This window comes from Bactrocera latifrons, unplaced genomic scaffold (assembly GCF_001853355.1).
Source record: "Bactrocera latifrons isolate USDA-ARS-PBARC rearing strain unplaced genomic scaffold, ASM185335v1 scaffold_730, whole genome shotgun sequence".
NCBI lineage: Eukaryota > Metazoa > Arthropoda > Insecta > Diptera > Tephritidae > Bactrocera > Bactrocera latifrons.
The window spans coordinates 61709-70138 of record NW_017537413.1 but is presented as its reverse complement, the minus strand read 5'-3'; positions in this window follow the sequence as shown (position 1 = coordinate 70138).

The following is an 8430-nucleotide window of genomic DNA, read 5'->3' as shown; positions in this document are numbered from 1 at the left end:
TCCTTATTTCTTGATCCACGATCTTCTCCATGGTTTTCAGTAGGAAGGACGTTAGACTTATCGGTCTGAATGATTTCGCCAACGAGTAGTCTTTCCTTCCTACCTTAGGTRTGAAGATCACCTTCGCTGTCCTCCATACCTCAGGGATATATGCCAATGCGAGGCTCTCTCTCAGCAGTCGAACTAGGTGGGCTAGCATCAAAAGCTGCTCCCCCTGTTGCAACATCGCCGGAAAGAGGCCATCCACTCCCGGAGACTTGAAGCTCTCAAAAGAGGCCAGCGCCCACCGGATCGAGTCCGCCGTGAACAGCTGTTTGGCAAWACTCYAATCCTCGCGGGATGGCCTGTGTTCGATCACCGGTGGACAGCGGTCCTCCCGAACTGTCTCCGGGAAGTGCGCCCTCAAGAGCTCCATGGCCCTGTCCTCCGCACTGGTCGTGAATGTCCCRTTGTCCCGCTTAATTGCTAATTCTACTCCCTTTGTGCCCCYAGCCAGAGCTTTGTGCAGCCGAGCCGCTTCTGGCGTAGTGAAGACATTCTCGCAGAATCTCCTGAAGCTGGCCTGCTTTGCAGACCTAACCTCCTTATTATATAGGGTGAGATAGCTTCGGTATTCTGCCCAGACCCCCGTACGTTTCGCTCTGTTGAACTGGCAGAGTACTTTCTTGCGGAGGTCCGCTAGCTCCTTTGTCCACCACTGGCAGACTCGTCTGTCTGTCAGTATGCGCTTTGAGGGGACAGCTGCTATGATAAGCATTGATTACAGACTCATTTAGCTTAGAGAGACCTCATTTAGCTTAGACCTCTACGTTTAGCTTGAACCTTATGATCCTGTGGTCTGACAAAGAGGGCTCCGTCGAAACCCTCCATTGCGAGACCAGTCCGCCTGCAGGTTCATTGCTAAAGGTGATGTCCAACACCTCCCTTCTACTTATAGTTATGAACGTGGGTTCACACCCTACGTTCTCTATTTCTAAGTTACTACCTACAATGAATTCTAAGAGAGACTCACCTCTTGTGTTGCAATCGGTGCTTCCCCATTCCAATGTGGTGAGCGTTGGCGTCACAGCCTATGATGAGGGGGAGCCTGTGCCGTCTGCAGTGCTCTACCAGCCTTACYACCATCTCCGGAGGCGCTGTAGGTGCCTCCCCTGGGAAGTATGCTGAGGCCAGGATGAAGTCCTTGCCCTCAGAATCCCTGGCCTGCACCGCCRCCAWGTCCTGAGTCAGAAACTCTGAAATGCAAAAGAAATCAATATTGTTCCTGACCACTATACAAGTTCTAGGCCTTTCGCTAGAGAGGTCCCAGATTACCTTGTTTGCCTCCGTTTTGAGGCCTTTAACCTCTCCTCTGTAGACCCAAGGCTCTTGGATCAGCAGCATGMCCAGCTTCTCCACAGTGAACCTGCTGGTTATAACGGCTGAGGCTGCAGCCRCGTGATGCAGGTTCACTTGGGCAACTTCTGTAGTGACGGCCATTACAGGATGGGTTCAAGGAAGGGCAGATCCTCTTCCCCACCGTCCACCGTACTGCTGTCCWTTGGGTCASCTAACCCTTCGAGGAGCTCCTGCGTGGAGGGTAGCTCATCTGTGCGACCTTCTTTGGGGACGTCGGTAGTCGCCGAGGGCACTGCCTTCTCAGTCCTACTACCGCATGGCTGCTCCGACACCACGTCCACCTGCATGTACAGTGCCTCCGGGCCTGCTCCAGGCCCTGTCGGTCTGTCCGCAACCTTCTTCTGGAGAGTTGSTGGCGTTGCTGCTCCCTTGCTCCCGGTGGCTGCAGGCCTGTTGGGCCGTATGACCACCGTGCTGAACCTGYAGTRCAGGYGGAAGCTCGCTGCCCGGACGTACCTGTACGACTCATCGTCAATGAACAGGTTGAGTCTCCATCCTCTCATACCTCCGATCTTCTCCATCTTGCTGCTCACGACGCGTCAGGACGAAATGCTGAGTCCCCGGTTCTGGTTTTTCACCAGCCCCAAGGCGAACTCATAGGGCTTGTCCCCGCACCGAGGGAGGAACATTRTCATGCTGTGCATGATTGGCAAATCTTCCGCCCTCTTCGCGCAGAGGACAGGACCCTTCCAGCCTTCGAGCTTTGTAGCGTACTCCTTCAGCCAGTCAGCGGACGCCTCATCCACGSAGTCTACCTGCAGCATTCCTCCTCTAAACTCARCTCCCAGGAAGGACGCCGCATAGTCCTCCCCTCTGAACACCTCCTCCATGAGGAGATCTTGGAGCACCGTGAGCTCTTCCGGTGTAAGCGACTACACCGGGTAGCTGAGAGGCAGTACAGCCATGCGAATGCCTTTTACAGCGTAACACCCTGGATTCGGAGGTGGTAGCTCTTGGTTAGCGCACGCATGCGGCACCCGTCGCCCCGCATGGTCAGTGCCAACGAGCACCAGCCGCACGGGTTGGGGGGCGCCGAGTATGCCTTGCGCCTAAGCCCCTGCACCGCGACAAGGTGCCTACCAGCCATACCGTTTACATGATCGTGATTGCCGAAGAACAGATTGTTCGTGTAGACTATCGAAGGTTACTCCTAAAATCTAATGGTTAYTGACGGTCGGAATTTTAATGCCATCGACTTCAATTTTAATTTCAAGTCTATACTCTTTCGTCCAGTTCGTAAATATGTTCGCTGTCGATTTGGTGGGAGAAAGTGTGAGGTTCCGTGTAGTGAGGAAGCCAGAAAGGTCGGAGAGGTAGTTGTTTACCTTCGAACACATGCCATCGATTCCATTGCCCGATGTTAATATCGTGCAGTCATCTGCGTACGAGGTTATTGAAACCCCCTCTGGTGGTTGTGGGAGTTTCGAGATGTAGAAGTTAAACAGTAGCGGAGAGAGAACACCACCCTGCGGAACCTCTTGTTTAATTCTTCTCAGTTTAGATGTTGCACCAGTCGATGACTGATGACCGTTCAGATAGGTCATGGTCCACCTCTTAAGCCCTGGAAGGAGCGAAGTTTTTTCAATGTCCTGCAGTATCGTTGTGTGGTTGACTGTGTCGAAAGCTTTCGACAAGTGCAACGCTACGAGGATCGTTCTCTCACAGGGTGGTTTCTGGTTGAGGCCACGGATTATCTATCTATCTATGATGCTAAGTTCTGTGGTGGTGCTGTGCACTTTACGGAAACCATACTGGTGACTGGCTGGGCTCAGGTGGTGAGTGAAAGTTGGGAGTAGCAAGGCCTCAAGTGTCTTCACTACTGGAGAGAGGAGAGTTATCGGGCGATAAGATTCCCCTTTTTTGGCGGGTTTCCCAGATTTCAGTAGTGGGACCACTCTTCCGATTTTCCACACATCGGGTGAAGGGAGGTCAGTGACAGGTTGAGGACTTTGGTGAGATAACCTACTCCCGTCGAGCCWAAATTTTTTAGCATTAGCATGTTGATTATCTCAGAGACAATGGATTTGGAAGATTTTGCCTTAGCAATGACACTCTGAACCTCTTCATCGGTGAAAGTAAGCGATCCGCAGTTATTTGGCATATTGCGCAGCCGATGGTTAACACATCTCTTGGCTTTGTCTACCCAAAGGTGCAGTGTAAACTGCCTTCTAAAATAGCTCACGCACTTCTTCGGGTTCGCGGAGGCATGACCATTGAATTGAACTTGAACTCGGTCGTCATGTCTTTTTGGATTGGAAAGAAGCTTTGACAGTAGCCCAAAAGCTTACTCATACAGGACTTCAGGTGCTCTATCCATCTTGTCCGCTTATGATGGTTTACCCTACGCCGAATCTCCGAATTGAGATCCCTTATTCGGGGATCCCTGAGATCGGCAAGGCGTAAGGTGCCGCGCTCATTAACTAAAACGGCTGCTTCGGGGCGGATTTCCGCTATTCTTCCAGCCGGGATGAAGCGAGCGGTAGCTGCTGCGATCATCTTGTGTAAATTCTGTGAAGCCGACCCAATTAGCTTTGCTAAAGTTAATGAAGGTGCGGTTGTCCACAAAAGCGAAATCGGGAGGCTCTCGATCGAAATAAATATGAGCGAATGGTCTGATGCGAAAGTTAGCATATGTCGCCTGGTTATGCTATTTATCAGACCACCACTAGCGATGGTAATATCAGGCGAGCTATTACGGGTGCCCATAATTCTGGTGGGGCTTCGTCATGCATTGTTCAGAATGTCGATTCGGCAATCTGTTCCGCCAGCTCCATCCCCCTACGATCAAGGAATGCCAAAGATCGTGGTGCGCATTAAAGTCGCCTAGTACCAAACGGTCAGAGCGGGAGCTATGTTGCCTGAGTGAGCTCTTGACCGTAGAGGTCATCTGGTGGCAACTCTGGTTGGATGGCGGCACGGCGCGCGAACTATGTGCAGATTGCATAGCCCAACATGGTCCACTCCCTATGAGTCTTAAAGCCTGAGCAGGTCTTAAGATGGCTTCAACCTTTGCATGTATTGCACCTGGCCGAGGTGAAGTTTGGATGGAGCCTTTGTGCGTATACGCAGCAGAAAAATTCCTCCGGGCCCGGGTTTGACTCAATGCCAGCATGCGGAGCAASCCTGCTGCGAGGCGTTGCTCTAGTGACAACAAACACAAATTAGTACTCACCAATCCGAACGGTCCTTGGTCGGATAAAAACCGAGTAAGTTCCGGTGCGTAGAACCGGTTGTCATGGGATGTAACGAAGCTTTTTGTTGCCCCTGCTTCTTACAAGTATAAATTGCTGAGGTATACTCGCCATGTCCATGTCTCGTAGTTTATTTTATTTAACTTTTATATTTTAGTTAAACTTACAAAATTGTCTCCTGTGTTTTACTGCCGTCGCCCGAGGAGAGWCCTGTCAGGGTACCGGTTCCGTGTGGTCCGTTAGGACAATACCGTTTCCAGCTCTGCTGTGCTCTTGGGTGCTAGACGACTTGCTGTTCTGTACCACGACAATCACGCTCGGCTACTTCTACCGGCGTACGCGTGGGCTTCGCTGACGATATCCTGCGACGTTTGTTGACGCTGCCGTGCTACGACGACCACGCTCGGCTATTTCTGCCGGCGCTCGTGTAGGTTTTCAATGACGGTGTCTTGGCGGTGTTGACGCTCTTCGGCTACGGCGATTGCGCCCGACTATCTTTGCCGGCGCTCCTGTATGCTTTGATGACGATATCCTGGCGTATACGTTGACGCTCGCGTGCTACGATGACTACGCCTGGCTACTTCTGCCGCCACTCATGTAGGCTTCAATGACGCTGTCCACGTTACACTCGCGTGCTACCCTATGATGTCCTGTTCGACCACCTTTGCCGCGTAAAGATACCGGATCACGGAAGACTGCGTCAGCGATCGCGATGTTAAAGGTTGAGTTGGTCAGAGGATAAACTCACAACCAAGTTCACCCTTAACAGATGGCGTTTACAAGTCAGAGTACCAAGACTAGCTAGAGGATAAACTCACTGCGTAGTCTGATGCTGAACGTGTATACGCACAGTCCCGTCACAGTCCCGTGCTGACTGCCTGATCATCGGCCATCAAACTCCTCACCAAGCCTGTGCTGCGTGCTAACACATTAGCAACATGTCGCTTTGGGATGGCGTGTGTTGCTGGGATGGCGTATGTTGCTGGCTGTGACGTGGTTTACCGCTGCGTATGCATGCTTCTTGCTGTTTCGTCTGCTTGTTTGATTTCTCCGTCTCCGTGGTTATCACGTTGTATTGCTTGCGTGGCGTGTTTTTACTGCATTCGTGTTGTCACCTTCTTGTGTTTCTAGAAGTGGCGTTATTTTCCCGGTTTGTTGTGAACAATAGGGTGGGCCTTTATGAGTTGTGTGGACTAAATTCTGCATAGATATTTAGTTCTCACAGGGAATAGCACCCTGTAGGCTTGCCGTCGATGGTGATGTCTATGGTGATAGCTTCCGTGAACGCTTCCCTCCGCAAATGACTTTTACTTGTAAGCAGCATTTGAAGGCTTTAACGCCGATGCGTTTGGCTAGTGACCTACGAATGGTGCTGCATTGGCTGCTCGTGTCGATGAATGCGATATATGGTTCCGCTTTTATGTAGATTAATTTCTTGAAACAAGGTTGGTTGCACCAAGGCGTCGTAACGCTACTGTCGTCTTTTCACAATTTCCTCCGTTTAGATGAACTCTGTTACACGTTGTACAGCGATGTCGTTTCTGCGGCAATGGACATTTGTCCAGTGAGTAGCATTTCAATTGTGCTTTAAATTCATCATTTTGTTTAGCTAACTCAGCATATTTTTCGTTATTATTTTCTCGCTTGCTTGTTTGATATACTTGTGGCTCACTTAGCCCTCCGCGATTAATGAAATAGTCCTCGATGGCGTCTCACATCTGCTTCGTTGTTGTGAACTTCATTGCCGAAATGCTTTGTTGGAGTTCTCTATGTTTTAATACCTCACTCAGTTTGTAACGTATCCCTAGTGCTGCCGCTCGAAAACAATATTATTTTACGATTTCGTTTTTTTTTCCTCGTGGCATTGGCCATAACGAAACCAATTTCTGCTTCGTCTCGATCTGAACCAAATTCGTGTCGCAACGCATTAGCAAAATTTAATTTTCCCAAGTTGTGTGCAATGTCGGTGATGCATCCAACCACATACGTACAACTCTGTCGTCGTTCGTTGATAGCGTCAGCGGTGTGACTTTGGACGCCTGCGCCGCCGTTGACTACGACTGCGCTATCGTTGCTAGCTGGGTTTTGTACCGTTTGTACGTCTTGCGTGCTGGCTGTACCAGTGCCGTTATTTCGTGCTTGTAGTAGCTGTACCATTATTTCACGTAACTGCTTCGTCTCTTGCTGCAGTTGTGCCACCGTTGATACCTCGGATGACTCCTCATATGCGCTAAGACGTTGCAACAACTGATCTCGCGTGCCAGTCGTCGCTAATTGTATTTCCCGTAGCAACCTCTTTCTTGTTAAATCTTTAAATCACTATTTTGCACCATCGTACTGATTTTATGTATTGTTTATATAGTATATACCTGCAGGTGCCTGTAGCCTCCAACAACGCACATGTACTAAAATATGTATATAGACTGTAAAACACTGTACTCGCGTCCACTCGTTATAATTGATAGTCAAACAATTTAAAATATCGAACTTTATTAAAATATATGAAAACTTTACACTTTATGCAAATTTATAAAACGTTCTCAAATATTGCGAACTCGTTATTTTATATTGTTCACTCGCTGATGGTTGCTTTTTGACTGTGCCCTTTTGGTTGCTGCCACTTGCTTCGTTTTACCTTGTTGGGCGCTTGCCATCGCTTACACATTGTTGTCTTAGAAAATAAGCTATATCAAATTTCGTGAATATATCTTGTCAAATGTGAAAGTTTTCCATACAAGCATTTGATTCCGATCGTTCAGTTTGTATAGCAGCTATATTTTGTAGTGGTCCGATATCGGCCGTTCCGACAAATGAGCAGCTTCTTGCAGAGAACGTATATTTATAGAGAAGGTTCAACAACGGACAGGCGTGTAAACTATCAAAAGCTAACAAAATGCGATGAGTGCATTTCACCACAGCTAGCTAAGAAGGAGAAATCTTAACAGTGGACCGTGAACAGAGCTGAGCATTCAATGAAAATTATGCTCAGAAATATACATTTCGATTGCAGATGTATGTTAGCCTTTTGCATATAATTTTATACGTTTATATACATGCAATCATATTAATTGATATTGAATATCATTTTGCGAGTTTTWGTGAATGCATGCAAAATTGATAACTTCATCTTTAAATTATGATATTTTCAAAGTAACATTTGTGGTTAAAGTACAAATAAGAGCTAATTTTTAAATATTTCATATGTTTAATAATATATTATAAATTTACATATGAGTATGTAGACATGCTATATATGTACATATATACATACATGACATACTATCATAATATCCTAAACTACTTATTATAATATATTACAATAATATTATATGTAAATCGCATTTCATTTCAATTTTCATATGTATCTACACATCAGCACATATTTACATACATATGTAAGTACAATTCAAATTCAGCTGGTGATATTATCATTTATCAGTAAAAAGTGTGCGCGTATGTATGTATATCCATACATCCATAAGCATATGTGTACGACATTGCCGGACAATTAATGCATACACAAACCAACATACTTATATGCGTRCACATGTAAATATGTGTGTATGACATTCCCACGCAAAAACTACGAATATTGTTCTACAAAAACAACAATGCTTTCAAATAGCATCAGCAGCGTCACAAGTCAATATGGCAGCCAATTCCATGCCCAAATTTGTAGAAAAGCACACAACAAYAATATTTTCATTCATGAACGCAAGCGCACTTTCAACAGGCAARCTTGCTTCATTCATAAAAACAAATACCATTACATCTCCCCGAGCATGCCTTTGCCAACAAGCGTCTTTTCTCGACGTTGGCAAAAGCTAAAAATCATAAATTG